Source organism: Symphalangus syndactylus, chromosome 22, assembly GCF_028878055.3.
Source record: "Symphalangus syndactylus isolate Jambi chromosome 22, NHGRI_mSymSyn1-v2.1_pri, whole genome shotgun sequence".
NCBI lineage: Eukaryota > Metazoa > Chordata > Mammalia > Primates > Hylobatidae > Symphalangus > Symphalangus syndactylus.
In genome coordinates, this window is record NC_072444.2 from 40,869,961 (window position 1) to 40,888,600 (window position 18,640).

Consider the following 18,640-nt stretch of genomic DNA (forward strand, 5'->3'; position numbering starts at 1 on the left):
AAAACAAGAGTCATCTGTGAAATACACAAATGTTTTGTACTGAGGGATATTTTCACATAACACAGGAGATGATAAATGTAGACCCCCTCAATCTCATCGTCATACTGATTATACTGTAAGCAGTGATTAGGGTGCACCGGTTGCATGTTTAGAAGGTATGGATATAGCAATTCTAACGTATCTTAACATTGTTTCTGAAAAGCTAAGGTTTTGTTATTGAACGACTATTAGAAGTTGAATGTGATCCTCTTCCAATGTGTGGCATTGCCTTCCTGTGGAATTAACATTCTGTGTGATTTAGAGTACGTGTCCTGACTTTCTCAATGCTCATAAATACCTTATCTGTAGGAAACTTACTTTAAGGGAAAAGCAGCTTTAGCCTGTCTCCAGTATATGGCCCTGACTTGCTTATACATGTAATCTATTATGAAGGAAAAAGAGCCATCCTCACAAATCTGCAAGATTAAAACTTCTAGCACAAACACAGCTTGAATCAGTGCTTCTGTAGCTTGTTTCAGCAAAGAGACCATAGCCAGTACTGTGGCTACAACATACACCTTGCCATCAGATACAAGAGTTAGGATTCATATCCACATCCTGTGCGATAAAAAAGCTTTAAATCTGAATGGAACATCCGTAGAATTAGCTCACACACAACTCAGAAGCAGGAACACTTTGGTCTGTGTTCAAGTAAAATGAACGTTGAGATTTCTTTATGCAGCAGCAGAAGTAGGATTCTGAATCTCTCTTTGGAGTCAAGTTGGTCTTTGAAAGAAAACCAATTTGCTTTTAAGAGGTTCTAATCTAACAGGATACGAGATGATGGCAAGCATGTTTAAACCAAGTATCGACTAAGGGACTGGTACATTGAAAAACTACCTTCTGTTTCAGGAGAGGGTAATTAGGGTGTCAGCAATGCTGTTATTACTACTAAGGTCACCAAGGACTTAGACCAAGAAGTTCCATCCAGCAACACCTTATTACAGTGTACAGAGGTCAACAGTAATAGGTAAAAGAAAAAGATAACCTTTTATCAGACTTTTACATTACATTGCTAATTTTTATTACAGAATATTTTTCATTCTTTTATTTTGATTCACTGATATTTATTTCTGATTCTGACTCTGCCTACTGTTATTCACCCTACTTGTTAATTCTAATCTATTCTCTTTATTTGTAAAAGCACAACTTTTCTGAGGCATAGTTGTGTGTGTGTATGTGTATTTAACCTATTCTAGAAACATTAAGGTAGAAGAGATCGATTTTACAGATTATAATAGCATGTAAAGAGTTTTATACAGTACACCATGGAATACTATGCAGCCATAAAAAATGATGAGTTCGTGTCCTTTGTAGGGACATGGATGAAACTGGAAAACATCATTCTCAGTAAACTATCGCAAGGACAAAAAACCAAACACCGCATGTTCTCACTCATAGGTGGGAATTGAACAATGAGAACTCATGGACACAGGAAGGGGAACATCACACTCCGGGGACTGTTGTGGGGTGCGGAGAGGGGGGAGGGACAGCATTAGGAGATATACCTAATGCTAAATGACGAGTTAATGGGTGCAGGAAATCAACATGGCACATGGACACATATGTAACAAACCTGCACATTGTGCACATGTACCCTAAAACCTAAAGTATAATTAAAAAAAAAAAAGTTTTATACAGTGGATGCCTGAGAGTCTGCACAGTGGGGAACTCTGAAGTAATAGGTAAGGTGTCAAGAACAAGCAGGTCAGGACTGTGGCACTCAAAGGGCAGGTAACCAGCTTTTCAGTAACATTTTTAAGTAACAGTTTCAGAGATCCTCAGAGAATGCCACGCAGTAAAGGACGCCCCTCAAAATCCATACAGCAGATTTCTGGTTTCCAAATTTCTGGGATATAGTACTTAATACGGTATTTGAAACTCTACAATTGCTATGGAAGAGACATTCTGGAGAGTTACGTATTATCCAAAAATAAATTTTTCAGAAGCAAGAAATTTTAAAGTAAACCAACCAAAAAAGAATGGCCAACCTTTTAAACCTTTTTTTTCCATTAATAAGGAGCTACATAGTCTGCTGGGGAAGAACTTGATAGAAATTGACTGTTTTCACTTAGTGGTCTGATCCCCTTGTATCTGTGTCAGATAAAATCATAGAACTTATTATTTGTTACCATGGGTACCATGAAGATACTGCCATCCACTAAATAGTAGTAGAGGAGGACAACATAGTTTTCTGGAACTAGTCCCGTTTTGCCTTCATAAGTTCCTTTAACCATCCTGGTTCCACTGATGGGTCCACGCTGGAAAACATCGCTCCTGGTGGGAAGGAAAGCTCATGCTGTGCTCTGCTTTACAGGAGTACATGGCTTTGGCTTGGTGCCCAGAAGAAACTGGCTTAGGTGAACCAGCATTTTCAAACAGTTGAGCTTTTGCTGCCACTACTGAGCCAGGACGCTGATAGCCATTGCTTGAGGTGGTGTCTAGTCTTAACCTCCTGCACATTTTTGGAGGCAGGTCTGGGTTTGAAGCTTTGGGTGTCTCCTTGGAACCTACAGAAGTTAAGCTTTGAACAGATCCACTGTAGCTCGGGTTTCCTTCAGCTGCAGAGATGGATCTGAGAGAAGAAGCAGAAGCTCTTTTCAGTCCTGAAAGCCCATAAGGCCCTTTCTTGACTAGGTCTATGGGTGGGGAAACGTCCCCTGGGCTAGTGACCGAAGCAATACTCTGGCAATCTGATTCTGCATCTGTCTTGTGAATGTTCACAAGTGTCTCTCCTTTTAGAAGCTGCACAGTAAAGGTCCCAAAATACACACCACCACGAGTGCAAAAACCCAGGCGGTTCTCCCAACGTGATGTTTTTTTCCCAGCGAATCTCCGATAAGAAGGTCTGTGCAGATTTCTGTGCTCCCACCTGCAGTAAATATTCGTAGACGTATAAAGCTAACTTTTCCCCAGCCTGCCTGTCCGAGGGCACCAAGGAGCCTTTGCCTTTGGCAAACATGGTTTGCAGGCAAGAGGGCGCCAAGCCTCGCCGCCGCCGCCACCGCCCCGGCTCTCCCGAGCTGCCCCTGGCTCCCGGCCCCCTCCCAGGCGCTCGCTCGCTCTCCCGCTCGCTGGCGCTCTCCTCGCCTCGCTCCTCTCCCTCCGGACCAGGCGCTGGCTCCGCGCTCTTTCCAGCTGTCAAAGCAGCAGCCCGGGCCATGATCCCATCGCGTTGGAACTCCTCCCGCGCCGGCTCGGTCTGGGGTGCCGCCGCCGCCTTCCGCAAGGCCGCCGGCTCTCCGCTAGCTCCCGAGCTGGCCCGGCTCCCCCTGCGCCGCCCCCTGCGCCTCCAGCACTGCTGCCGCCGCTGCCGCCGGTCTCATGTGTCACATTTTCTTAATCCAGTCTATGGTTGATGGTGGACATTTGGGTTGGTTCCAAGTTTTTGCTATTGTGAATAGTGCCCCAATAAACATACGTGTGCATGTGTCTTTATAGTAGCATGATTTATAATCCTTTGGGTATATACCCAGTAATGGAATCGCTGGGTCAAATGGTATTTGTAGTTCTAGATCCTTGAGGAATCGCTACACTGTCTTCCACAATGGTTGAACTAGTTTACAGTCCCACCAACAGTGTAAAAGGGTTCCTATGTCAAGCAATGGCAACAAAAGCCAAAATAGACAAATGGGATCTAATTAAACTAAAGAGCTTCTGCACAGCAAAAGAAACTACCACCAGAGTGAACAGGCAACCTACAGAATGGGAGAACATTTTTGCAATCTACCCATCTGACAAAGGGCTAATATCCAGAATCTACAAAGAACTTAAATTTACAAGAAAAAAAACAAACAACCCCATCAAAAAGTGGGCAAAGGATATGAACAGACACTTCTCAAAAGAAGACATTTATGCAGCCAACAGACACACGAAAAAATGCTCACCATCACTGGCCATCAGAAATGCACATCAAAACCGCAATGAGATACCATCTCACACCAGCTAGAATGGCAGCTTAATTTTTAAAACGCTGTATCAATAATTTAACCACATAGATCTGTCAGCTAGAATAAATGTTACATATTTAATTGACAATAATGTTTTGCTCTCTTAGAGACATGTAGATAGACTTTGGGTTTATCAAATGGTTTTTTTTTTTTGAGATGGAATCTTGCTCTGTCACCAGGTTGGTGTGCAGTGGTGCGATCTTGGCTGATTACAACCTCCGACTCCTGGGTTCAAGTGATTCTCCTGCCTCAGCCTCTCAAGTAGCTGGGATTACAGGCATGTGCCACCACGCCCAGCTAATTTTTGTATTTTTAGTAGCGATGGGGTTTCACCACGTTGACCAGGATGGTCTCGATTTCCTGACCTCAACATCCACCCACCTCGGCCTCCCAAAGTGCTGGGATTACAGGTATGAGCCACTCCACCAGGCCAGTTCTGACATATTTTTAAGAAAGATTAGGCTGATGCTATGGTAACTCAGTTATTCGTGATACATGTCATATTATAAGTAGGAGAATTCAATACTCATGATTTTGAAGCAATTTCAGAGTACTATAATCACCCCACTTGACCAACTTCAGAATTCATTGGAAATCTCTGGAAATAATTAGCAAGTTATTAGCACAGACTCTAAACAGACCTTCAAAATGCATTACATAGATTTGCTAAAAGAGATTGTCAGTCTGCCACAAGTAGTCACTTTGGTTTGATTTGCAGTGAATGAAATTTTTTAAATGTAAAGCTAAACTCTTCAGGATCACTGCACTGGGTTTCTATGGGACAACACTGAACAGGGCTGCCACTGAAACACCTTGGATGACAGCCTCAAGCTCCCTGAACACAGCTTCCAGCACACTACTGGGAGAAGGACTGGGACTCAAAAACGTGTGCAGTAAATGTACTCACGAGCTTCTTGGAGAGGAAGTAAAGAGGTTACATGTAATTACCTCAAATTAGCACGACTACAGATAAAGTAATAATATTGATAAAGTAATTGATAAAGTAATAGTGGTGCTAAAGTCATACTAATAAAGTAGTACTAATAGCCCTATACTAGTAGTAATAATAAAGTGGTATTGCTATTTATTCTATTGGTCTATCTACCTACCTATCTCTCTAGATGGGAGGGCATAGGATTTGGCTGATGGGATTGGGCTTAGCAGTGGAGGGCAAAGAGCTCATGCATGCTTTGAACAGGTATGCACTCAAACTTGGTATTGTGTGACTGTTCTGAATTCCAGAACCAAGGCTAAAAGGTGGAAGTTTTGTTTGACTATCTGTGTGTCACATTTTCTTTTTGGTCTATTGTCTAAGATAGGCTGCTAGAATTCTTTTTACTCTAACTACCTTTTAGGTGGTTAGATGATGTTGTTATTGATGAGATCACACCCAAGCTGATCAGAGATCCGCCCAATTCTTGCACCTACAGCAAGGCCTTGGGAGAAATGGCGGTGCAGCAGGAGAGCAGAAACCTAACCATCGCCATCATAAGGCCCTCCATTGTGGGAGCAACGTGGCATGACCCTTTCCCAGTAAGCCCACTCACCTGGATTCTGTGTTTTGCTTCCAAATTAAAGTTCTTCTAGCCCAATTACTTTCTGATGTCGTTTCTCCCCCTCCTCCTTCTCCTTCTCCTTCTTCTTCTTCTTTCTCCCTCTTCCTCTTCTTCCTCTTCCCCTTCCCCTCCTCCTCCTCCTCTTTCTCCTCCTCACGATTTATAGCTAAATGCAGCCAATCAAATATGAACCCATTATACTAGGGCAAAATTCCACTTTGGGATCAGGATTTACCCAGCATGCAGCTTCTCTGGCAGTTACCCTGACTGTCCTAGAGTTGAATGGAGATCTTAAATTAGCTTCTAATTACTCTAGCCTCAAAATTCTCATGGGTGATGGTTTCATATCTTGGCTTTCCCACTATAGTTTAAACATACCAAATGTTCTTAATGGTCAAATTGGTAGTATTGCAACTGCCAGGGTAAACAAGGGTTACAAAGTGCACAGAAGGATCTCAGTTTGGGAAACTATTTTTTCTAACCTCAGTGTAGTGCTATGTCCTTTTCAAAGTACTTTGAATTATACTATCTTCTTTTTTTATTACAGTTTAAGTTGTAGGGTACGTGTGCACAACGTGCAGGTTTGTTACATATGTGTACATGTGCCGTGTTGGTTTGCTGCACCCATTAACGTGTCATTTACATTAGGTACTTCTCCTAATGCTATCCCTCCCCTGGCCTCCATGCTAGGACAGGCCCCCGTGTGTGGTGTTCCTCGCCTTGTGTCTAAGTGTTCTCATTGTTCAATTCCCACCTATAAGTGAGAACATGTGGTGTTTGGTTTTCTGTCCTTGCAGTAGTTTGCTCAGAATGATGGTTTCCAGTTTCATCCATGTCGCTACAAAGGATATGAACTCATCCTTTTTTATGGCTGCATAGTTCTCCATGGTGTATATGTGCCACATTTTCTTAATCCAGTCTATCATCAATAGAGATTTGAGTTGGTTCCAAGTCATTGCTATTATGAATAGTGCAGCAATAAACATATGTGTGCATGTGTCTTTATAGTAGTATGATTTATAATCCTTTGGGTATATACCCAGTAACGGGATCACTGGACCAAATGGTTTTTCTAGTTCTAGATCCTTGAGGAATCGCCACACTGTCTTCTACAATGATTGAACTAGTTTACACTCCCACCAACAGTGTAAAAGTGTTCCTATTTCTCCACATCCTCTCCAGCACCTGTTGTTTCCTGACTTTTTAATGATCGCCATTCCAACTGGTGTGAGATAGAATTATACCATCTTCTTTAAAGCAAGTCTGTGAAGCTTTGCAGCAGATAAATTCCAGCTCCATCACTTACTGGCGATGCAAAATTTTTGAGTTGTCCCTTCCATAAAACAGGAGGGATACTATTTTGGAGAGTTGGTTTAATGAGACAGTGTATGAGGAGTGCTCAGTCTCTAGTAAAAGGCAGGTCCTTACTAAAAGGCTCATGGATATTAATCCCTTCATCTTCTCCTCCTGCATCTCTCCTTTCCCATTATACACACACATTTTGACTTTTACACTGTAAGGTAAAGAGACATAATAAGGTCAGCTGAATGGCTTAGGGTTTAGGAAACAAACTCAAAAAGACATTTCCCTCTAACTGTTCTTAAACATAATCTTCCCTGTAACGTCTTTAAGCAAGTCAACACACACACACACACACACACACTATATATATACACACACACACATATATGTGTGTCTGGCATGGACTCTATAGCTGGTCAAAAATTTCAAGAAATGGGCCATTACTACCAATCATGTCTCCAATGTTCTCCTAAGGAGGCTAAAGTCAGGACTGAGGTAGAGAAGTATGGTTGGTGAATTGCTTAGCAGATCATGATATAAGAACAAGGTTCAATGTAGCCCTTCAGATGTCATAAAACACCACAAAACCATTCATGACTGCTGCTATGAACAACAATCCTGGCCAAATTTTAATTCTTGCACAAAGTGCAGAAAATAGCCAATGCTTTGCCATTGATCTTTGGGATCTTAATAATACTGAATTAGATAGTTCTATTGGCTGTGGTCTCAGTGCTCTTGTTTGAAATTTATTAAGATGAGACTGCAGATGTTCCAAAGATACAACAATCTTCTGAAATGTGTAACCAATAGAAATCTTTCTTTTAGGGTTGGGTTGATCATCTAAAATGGACCTAGCAGACTCATTATTGTGGTATGTTTAAGGATGAAGAAATAACTCTCTGAAATGTAGTGGAGGAATAGTAATAAAATTCTTAGTGCTAGCTTAGCTTCATTGATCCCAAAACATAAATGTTACTTTACTAACAATTCAAGCATATTATTTCAATTATGCTGATTGTAATATAGAGGCAGGAAGAAATTATTTTTATTCTTCGAGTATTTTTAACAGAAAAACCAATGTAATGTACTATGAATTACCATTCAGGAATTCTTCTTTAAAAACTTTTTTTCAATTAAAAATATTAGTCTTAATTGAGTGTGGATAATAGAAATCCCATAATTATCTTATTTTTATTAGATACCTTCTCAAAGTAGTTTTACACTATTTTATTCTCCTTTTGTAGTTTATAATATAATAAATATGTCTAAAACAATTCGTACAACAGACTAATAAATGGTTCTGTTTAGCTAAGTCTGCTCTAGTCTATATCATGAAAATGTTGGGTCTAAATTTCTAAACACTATGAACAACAATATTTTGAAGTGCTCTGATTTTCCTAAGAATACCATACTCCTGACTCTCTTAAGTTTACACATGTAAATGAGAAGGAACTATATATGAAAATATCATACCTCTTCTTTAGCTATTAGAATTTTTCAGCTGAGGTTTTATATCATCATCAATTTAGTGTCACTCCTTTGCTCTGCAACCTTCAACTCAATAAATAGTTAACAGTTTTATTTTCTGGAAATTTTTAGACTTTAAAGAACTCATTCAAGATTCTTTAAGAAACAAGGCGGGGGATGAATTGAAGACTTTCATTTTAAAAGTAGGTGCAGCAAAATTATGAAGGTTAAGCCTGATGAATACGAAAGGCAGACAGCACCAAATGCTGGTGATGCTGGTAGGAATGCAAATGTTACACCACTTACGAAGACAGTTGGTCAGCTTTTTACAAAACTAAGCAAACTCTTATCATATAATCTAGCAATAATGCTCCTTAGTGTTTACCCAAAGAAACTGAAAACTTGTCCCCACAAAAACCTGCACAATACTGTTTATAGCAGCTTAATTCATACTTGCCAAACTTGGAAGCAACCAAGACGTCCTTCATTAGGTAAACGGATAAACTGTAATACATCAAATAATGAAATGTTATTCAGCATTAAAAAGAAATGACCTATCAAGCCATAAGAAGACATAAAGCAATCTCAAATGCATGTTTCTGAGTGAAGCCAATCAGGAACTGCTACATACTGCATGATTCCAGCTACATGACATTCTGGGAAAGGCAAAACTATGGAGACAGTTAAAAAAAATCAATGGTTGCCAGGAGTTATGGGGGACAGAGGGACGAGCAGATGGAGCACAGAGGAATTTTAGGGCAGTGAAACTCTTCTGTATAATAATAATTATGGATATTATGTTCAGATTTTTAAATAAATAAAACTGAAATTTAAAATAGAATAAGAGGGAATCAGGTTGATTTGTTTCAACTGAAATTCATGACCACAAAGTCATGTCTTTATGTTTCCCAGAAAAAATATTCCCTGCTCCATTCACTCTCATCCTTTCCCAGAGTAACGGTTCATATTTATTTTCTCTCCTTCCCATCTTCGCTCTTTGCTGATGACTTTATTTTCTATTTCACTTATAAAAAAGTGATCATTTGACAAGAATTTCAAAATCTCCAGTCTCTACATCTGCTCATCTTTATACATCTATACCTACATTCTGTGATCTCTCCTTTTCATATGGGTGAACTGTCCTTGCTTCCAAATAATGTCCACCCCTCTTACTGTGACTAGGTGCTGTGTCTTGTTGTATTAGGATTCTCTAGGGGGACAGGACTAATCGGATAAATGTATATATAAAATGAGTTATTAAAGAGTATTGACTCACACAATCACAAGGTGAAGTTGCACGATAGGCTGTCTGCAAGCTGAGGAGCAAGAAAGCCAATCTGAGTCCCCAAATCTCAAAAGTAGGGAAGCCAACCGTGCAGCCTTCAGTCTGTGGCTGAAGGCCTGAGAGCCCCTGGCAAACCCCTGGTGTAGGTCCAAGAGTCCAAAAGCTGAAAGAACTTGGAGTTTGATGTTGGAGGGCAGGAAGGCACCAGCACGGGAGAAAGGTGGAGACAGTCGAGCCCTTCCATGTTCCTCTGCCTGCTCTATCCTAGCTCCATGTTCCTCTGTCTGCTCTATCCTAGCTCCATGTTCCTCTGCCTGCTTTTATCCTAGCTCCATGTTCCTCTGCCTGCTCTATCCTAGCTCCATGTTCCTCTGCCTGCTTTTATCCTAGCTCCATGTTCCTCTGCCTGCTCTATCCTAGCTCCATGTTCCTCTGCCTGCTTTTATCCTAGCTGTGCTGGCAGCTGATTAGAGGGTGACCACCCAGACTGAGGGTGGGTCTGCATCTCCCAGTCCACTGATCAACTGTTAATCTCCTTTGTGACACCCTCACAGACACACCCAGGAACAATACTTTGCATCCTTCAGTCCAATCAAGGTGACACTCAGTATTAACCATCACACCTGTTATCTACTCATGCCTGTCATTCCAGCAATTTTCTTGCTTCTTTTTCTGCATCTGAAATTTTAATTTCTCCACCAAGTTCTTCACATGAAAAAACAAAAAAATGAAGTTATTTCATTTAACCTGAAAAAAACCAACAACTCATAAAGAGTTAATGAATAAATTTATCTCAAACATTTGATAACTTTAATTATAACTTTAATATTCACAGCTTATATTTATCAATAGATTGTCTTAGGAAAAAAAAAAAGACTTCCCATAAACTAGAAGAAAATGTAAAATATGACCAACATATAAACAGCAATGTGTTAAAGAATAATATATAAAGAATAATACAAATGACACAATTAAATAATGAACAAAGGATATAGACATTACACAAAATATGAAAACATGAATAGGCAATATATAATGCTTAATATTGGTAATCAGGGAAATGCTATTAAACATAGAACAGGATGATGTTTTACATTAGCCAGCTGGACATAAATTGAAAATTTCAATCACAACTGTCAGAGAAGTTATAGAACAAAGGAGACTCTTATACATGACTTGTAAGTAATGAGATGGAGAAGCCACATAGAAGTCACTGCCTCACAATCAATGGCGGTTACTCAATTCACTAGTCAGTAATGTGTGCTGTAAGTTTCACAATCATTTTGTGCTTTTTGTGAGAGTAATAGTTTAACAAAAGTATAATTTTTATTAATCTCACAATAAATTTGAGCTAACATTTTATGTGATTGAATAACATAGCACATAGCACATTTTATGTGCTACTGGAATAAACATTACCGAGAAGTAGTCTAGTTTGAAGCTTAATGAGAGTTTAAGGGTTTGGATTGTTATTCAATATCAGTTTGAGATGATGGGTTATTGGTCTGTATATATAAACATTGTTGTGGGTATGAGGCTAATGGTGAAGGTGCATGCAATAGCTATTTTTACGTAATATGGGTACGAGTTCTTCTTGTAAGGGTTGATGAAGGTAATAATAATTGGAAAGTTAAGGAGATTAAGGTTATTATGGTAATACGTGATTATTACTTTTGTTTGGAGTTCCACCAATATTTTTGGTTCCTAGGACCAACAGATAGCTCTCATCCTCTAAAAGTTGAGAACGCCATGTTGTTAGGCATGGGGGCATGAGTTAGCAGTTCTTGCACACTTTCTCGGTAAATAAGAAGCAGCAGACTTCTACTATTAGATCCATAATCTAACGTTTTGATTAAACTGTATTTGTAGGGTATAGACTGTATAATAGTTTTAGGGTTTAGAGATAATAGGAGAATAGGTGAAAGGTGTATAAATATTAATACAGTTTCTCATGTAAAGGAGGGCTTAATACTGTTATATAATAAGTAAGTGTTCGTCGTTGTGTTGTGACAAGCATGTGAAGGAAATAAAGGGCTGTAATTAATATATTATGTCCTATAAGCATAATGGTAATATTTGATCAGGAGAATGAAGCCACTATTACGAGGAGCTCTCCTATTAGATTAGTGGAGGGGGGTAAGGCAGGGTTAGTAAGATTTGCTATAAGCCATCAAAAGGCTATTAGTGGAAATAATGTTTGAAGCCCTCGAGAGAGTAATATGATTCGTCTGTGGATTCACTTGTAGTTTGAATTTGCTAGGCAGCAAAGTAGGGACGAAGTAAGTCCGTGGGCAATTATGAGGATAATTGCACCGGTAAAGCTTCAGGGGATTGGAATAAGGATGGCCATAATAACAAGTGCCATATGGCTTACGGAGGAATATGCAATAAGTGACTTTAGCTCAGTTTGTCATAGACAGATAGAGCTCGTCATAACTATACCTCATAAGGATAACATGAGGAAGGGATAGACTATATATTCTGTCAGGGGGCTGAGGATAAGGGTTGAGTCGTATTAGGCCGCAGCCGCCTAGTTTTAGGAGTCCTGCTGCAAGTACTATTGAGCCGGCAATAGGGGTTTCTACACGGGCTTTAGGAAGTCATAGGTGAAGTCCGTATAGGGGTATTTTTACCATAAAAGCCATTATACACACCATATAAAGTTGTTGGATCAGGAAATTAATAGTTCTTGGGTATTAAATGTTATTATGCTCAGTGAGCCTAGGATATTTTGGGTGTAAGTAAGTATAATAAGTAGGGGGAGAGATCCTACTAGTGTATAAAGTAAGAAATATGTGCTTGCATTGAGGCGTTCTGGTTGCCCCAGCGGGTAATAATAATTAAGGTGGGGATAAGTGTAGTTTCAAAGAGAATATAAAATATGATTAGTTCTGTGGCTGTAATGCTGTAATTAGAAAAACCTGTAGGGAGATCAATATGGAAATATAGAGCTTTTTCCATGGGAGTGATTCACCGGAGAGGTGATATTGGCTTGCTATAATTATAAGAGGTAATGGCCAGGCTCTTAAGATTAGAAGGTGTGGTGTTAGGGGATCAGAGGAGAAAGTTGATGAGAAGTTGAATAGATTGTCGTTGAATTGATTAAAGAATAATCGGGCAATAAAGCTGATAATTAGGCTGTGAGTGGTTATATTAATTCTGAGTATAGGATTTTTAGAGAGTCATGTTATTGGTAGCAGTATGATTGTTAGAATGATAATTTTTAGCATTGAAGTAAATTTAGGTTATGCACATAGTCTAAGCCATATGTGTTGGAAATTGAAACTAGTAAGGCAAGGCCCACTGCGGTTTTGCAGGCAGCAAATACTAGTAGGGTGATGGGTACTACGTTTGTTAGGGTAAAATGTATATTTAAGGTTATAAGGGTATTTATGATGAATAATTATAATATTATCCCTCTAGGCATAGTAGGAAAAAAGTAGTATTTATATATAGTAATGCTGGCAGCTAAGACTGGGAGAGAAAGGAGTAGAAGAACTGCTGATATTAGGTGGGATCGATAGATTAATACCCCCAGAAGTGATATGGTATATGCGAATATAATATTTATGTAAATAGGGAGCATCTGGTAAACATGTTCTGTCATAACTAATGAGTCAAAATCATTTATTTTGGCTTAAACTAGTTACCAATTCAGTTCAGTCTAATCCTTTTTGAGTTCATTCATAAGTTAACCCTGGGATTAAAATGATAACTAGCATAAGGGATGTACTAATTGTTAGTGTCAGGTTACTTGTTTGAAGGGCTCATGGTAAGGGTAGTAGTAGGGCGATTTCTAAGTCAAATAGGAGGAATGTGATGGCTACTAGAAATGATTTTATGGAGAAAGGAAGGCGGGTGGAGGATAACGAGCCAAATCCGCATTCGTAGGGGCTGGATTTTTCTGTATAAATATTAAGTTATGGGAGTCAGAATGTAACAGCTGTAAGTGACAGGACTAGTAGGGTGTTGATTACTAGGGCTAGCGTTAGGTTAATTACTCTTATTTATTTATTTTTTATTTTTTATTTTTTTGAGACGGAGTCTCTGTCGCCCAGGCTGGAGTGCAGTGGCGCAATCTCGGCTCACTACAAGCTCCGCCTCCCGGGTTCACGCCATTCTCCTGCCTCAGCCTCTCCGAGGAGCTGGGACTACAGGCGCTCGCCACCACGCCCGGCTAATTTTTTGTATTTTTAGTAGAGACGGGGTTTCACCGTGGTCTCAATCTCCTGACGTCATGATCCGCCCGCCTCGGCCTCCCAAAGTGCTGGGATTACAAGCGTGAGCCACCGCGCCCGGCCAATTACTCTTTTTCAGATACCATCGAAACTAATTGGTTGGAAGTCAGTGGTACTGTTTGTACTAAAAGAGTAAGACCCTCATCAGTAGATAGAAATATACAAGCATAGTCATACTACATCTACAAAGTGTCAATATCAGGCGGTGGCTTCAAAGCCAAAATGATGGCTAGATGTAAAGTGGCATTTTAATTGGTGGAGAAGGCAGATAGTAAGGAATGTTGATCCAATAATGACGTGAAGCCCATAAAAGCCTGTAGCTATACAAAATGTTGGGCCATAAATTCCATCAGAAATAGCAAAGGGAGCCTCTAAGTATTCTGAGACTTGTAGGAGGGTGAAGCAAATGCCTAAGATAATTGTGAAAAGTAGTGCTTGAATTACTTGTTTTCAATTATTTTCTATTAGGCTGTGATGGGCTCAAGTAATTGAAATGTGTTCAGGAGGGTACTTCCAGGGGGTTGAGGGGAGAAATGCCTGTTGGAGGTCAGTGTCCTCCTAATTCTGGAGTTGGGGCTAGACTAGAATGGTAGAATGCTCAAAAGAATCCAGCAAAGAAAAATACTTCTGAGATAATAAATAGGACTATTCCATATCGGAGGCCTTTTTGAACAGTTGTCATATGATGGCCTTGAAATGTACTTTCTCGGATAATGTCACATCACCATTGATATACAGTCAATGTATTGGTTAGTAGGCCTAGGGTTAAAAGAGTAATAGAGTTAAAGTGAAATCATATAGCTAGGCCGGATGTTATTAGGAGAGCTGAGAGAGCCCCTGCTAACAGTCAAGGGCTGGGTTTGACTAAATGATAGGCGTGTGTTTGGTGGGTCATTATGTATTGTCATATAAATAAAGGCTTACTAAAAGCGTAAAGACATAAGCTTGGATAAGGGCCACAGCAGATTCGAGCATGGCTAACAGAATTAGAATAATAAAGGTGATTGAAGCTGTGGGAAGGTTAATAGTTGATAATACTAGTGTGATTCCTCCAATTAAGTGCATGAGTAAGTGACTGGCTGTAATGTTGGCTGTTAGATGTACAGCTAGTGCTATTGGTTGAATAAATAGACTAATGGTTTTGAGGAATACTGGTATAGGAATAAGTGGTATGCGTGTGCTTTGTGGTAGGAAGTGAGCTAAGGAGTTATTAGTTTTAAAGCGGAAGCCCGTGATTACTGTGCCTGCTTATAAGGGGATTGCTATAGCTAGATTTACTGATGGTTGGGTAGTTGGTGTAAATGAGTCCGGTAGGAGTCCAAGGAGATTGGTTAAGGCAATAAAGAGAGTTAGAGATATCAGTATAAGGGATCAGGCTTGTCCTTTAATGTTATGTATAATTATTTGTATTAGGATAAGTTGAACTAGTCATTGTTGAATAGAAATTAATCAGTTATTGATTAGATAGTTGGAGGTTGGAAGGAGTGTGGAGGGGAACAAGATGATTAGTGCTGCTGTGGGTAACCCTTGGGGCAATAAATGAGGTGAACAGATTTTTGTTCATTTAGTTCTCAAGGGTTGTTATGTTTTTGTACTTTATTTTTGGTGAAGGGGGTGTATGGTAGATGAAATTTGATATTTTTAATTGAATAATGGAAAATAAAGTTACAATTATTGATAAAATAATAGGTCATGTGGAAGTATCTAGCTGAGGCATTCACTCTAGAGAGGTATGATTTCTCTTGGTCTTTAAAAGGTTAACACTGGGGTAACTTTACAGTGATATTATGGTGTGGATACAGATCAAGTTTCAAAAGTTTTTAATGGAACTAATTCTAGAACAATAGGTATAAAACTGTGATTAGATCCACACATTTCTGAGCATTGTCCATAGTAGAGGCCTGGTTGTGTAGTGGTTAAGGTAAATTGGTTTAAGCGTCCAGGGACTGCATCTGTTTTTAAACCTAATGAGGGAATAGTTCATGAGTGCAGGACATCTTCAGATGAGGTTAACTTGCAGATGGGAATTTCTATTGGGAGGATTGTTCGGTTATCGACTTCAAGGAGTCTACGTTCTTCTGGTTTTAGGTCTGCTGTTGGAAGCATATAAGAATCAAAGCTTAACTCTTCATAATGTGTATACTCGTAGCTTCAATACCATTGATGTCCAATTGTTTTAATGGTGAGAGAAGGCTTATTGACTTCATTTGTTATAACATACGTAGGGATGGGAGGGCAGTTAAGATTAAAATGACAGCAGGCAAGATAATTCAGACGGTCTCTATTTCTTGGGCATCTATGGTGCTATTGTTGGTCAGTTTTGTTGTGAGTATTAGAAAAATAATGTATAGAACCAGGGAACTAATTAGGAAAACAATTATAAGGGTGTGGTCATGGAAGGTAAGTAGTTCTTCTATAATAGGAGATGAAGCATCTTGAAGACCTAATTGAACCGGATGGGCCATTAAGAGATATACAGCTTAACCTATAACTTAACTTTGACAAGTTATGAAATAATTTTACTAATATCTTATTGAGAAGGTCATAGAGGTTATGGGATTGGCTTGAAACCAGGCTCTGGGAGGTTTGATTCCTTCCTTTTTCACTTAGGTCTTCATGTAGGTTGGTTCTTCGAATGTGTGATGGGTTGGTGGACAGTCATATAGTCTCTAAGTTGGTAGATGGTTGCTCAACTATTAACTTTTCATTTTGAAGTGAAGGCTTCTCAGACCACGAAAATTATTAGTATTACTGCTGTTAGGGAAATAAATGAGCCTACAGATGAAATAATATTTCATGTGGTGTACGCGTCAGGATAACTGGAGTAACGTCGAGGCATACCAGGTAGGCCAAGGAAGTGCTGTGGGAAAAAAGTTAAATTCACATTACAAATATAATAGCAAAGTGAGTTTTAGCATAGATTTGATTGAGTGTATAACCTGAAAATAGGCGGAATCAGTGAACAAAGCCTCCCATAATGGCAAATACGGCTCATTTTGATAAGACATAATGTAAAGGGGCTACAACATAATATGTATCATGTAGTACAATATCCAGTGATGAACTGGCTAGTACAATGCCCGTTAGGCCTCCTATTGTAAAAAGGAAAATAAATCCCGGGGCTCAGAGCATTGCAGGGGATCATTTGATAACTACTGCTGTGAAGTGTAGCTAGCCAGCTAAAGACTTTAACGCCAGCAGGAATAGCAATAATTATAGTAGCAGAGGTGAAATATGTTCATGTATCTACATCTATTCCTACTGTAAATATGTGGTGGGCCCATACGATAAACCCTAAGAAGCCAATTGATATTATGGCTCATACTCTGCCCATATACCCAAATGGTTCTTTTTTTTCCGGAATAATATGTTACGATATGGGAAATTATCCTAAGCCCAGTAAGATGAGGATGTACACTTCAGGGTGACCAAAGAATCAGAATAAATGCTGATGTAAGATAGGATCACCTCCACTAGCTGGGTTGAAAAAAGTAGTATTAAGATTGCAGTCAGTTAGCAATATAGTAATACCGGCAGCTAGGACTGGGAGAGAAAGGAGTAGAAGAACTGCTGTAATTAAGACTGATCAGATGAAGAGGGGTGTGTGATATTGGGACATGGCGGGGGGTTTATATTAATAATTGTGGTAATAAAGTTAATAGCCCCTAAAATAGAAGAAACACCTGCCAAATGGAGTGGAAAGATGGTTAAATCTACAGAGGCTCTCGCATGTGTTAGATTTCCTGCTAAGGGGTAGTGGGGTAGACTGTTCAGCTCGTTCCAGCGCCTGCCTCTACTATAGTGGATGCAAGTAATAGTAGGAAAGAGGGTGAGAGGAGTCAGAAACTCCTATTATTTATGCAGGAAAATGCTATATGGGGGGGGAGGCAATTATCAGAGGAACTAATCAGTTGCCGAAGCCTCCAATTATAATTGGTATTACTATAAAGAAAATTATGACAAATGCATGAACTGTAACGATGACATTATAAATTTGATCATCTCCTAAAAGAGTACCTGGTTGGCCCAGTTCAGCTTGAATAAGGAGGCTTGAAGCTGTACCCACTATCCCTGCTCATGCGCTGAATAGTAGATAGATGTCCCGATACCTTTATGGTTGGTTGATAACAGTCAACAGTTGGTGAACATAAGTGAAGTGAGAAAAAGGTGAAATGGCTGAGTAAGCATTAGACTGTAATCTAAACACAGAGGTCAAGACCTCTTTTTACCAGCCCCGAGGTGATTTTCATGTTGAATTGCAAATTCAAAGAAGCAGCTTCAATCTTGCCAGGGCTTCTCCCACCTTTCTCCCCCAACAGCAGGAGAAGTAGATTGAAGCCAGTTGATTAGGGTGTTCAGCTGTTAATTAAATTTTCATGGATTTAAGTCCCATCAATCTAGTAAGGGCTTAGCTTAATTAAAGTGATTGATTTGCGTTCAATTGATACGGAGTAGAATTTTGCAGTCCTTAGGTTTTTGCAGAACTTAAGTATAATTTACTTGCTAAGAGCTTTGAAGGCTCTTGGTCTTACTTAACCTACATTTCTAGATTATAAATAGTGTCAGTGGAGATATTGGTAGGAGGAAGGTAGAGAAGATGATGAGTCGGGGGAGGAAACTGTCATTTTCTTTTTATATTATTGGATGTGGGGAATATTGTCACTGAAGTGGAGTAAGTTAAGCATATATAAAAATATAGGTTGAGTAAAGTTATGATGGCTATGATGGTTGGGATAATAAGACTGTTATTTTTTGTAAACTCTTGGATAATAATTCATTTAGGTAGGAATCCTGTTAATGCGG

The 18,640-nt window shown here is 39.4% G+C and overlaps 3 pseudogenes; 1 reads left to right on the forward strand and 2 right to left on the reverse strand.

Annotated features, from left to right (window-relative positions):
* Window positions 1–2,172: 2,172 nt before the first annotated feature.
* LOC129472158 (sterile alpha motif domain-containing protein 1-like) lies at window positions 2,173–3,288 on the forward strand (annotated as a pseudogene).
* Window positions 3,289–14,731: 11,443 nt separating this feature from the next.
* On the reverse strand, window positions 14,732–15,401 carry LOC129472101 (ATP synthase subunit a-like; annotated as a pseudogene).
* A 239-nt stretch (window positions 15,402–15,640) lies between these two features.
* On the reverse strand, window positions 15,641–16,302 carry LOC129472159 (cytochrome c oxidase subunit 2-like; annotated as a pseudogene).
* Window positions 16,303–18,640: the final 2,338 nt, after the last annotated feature.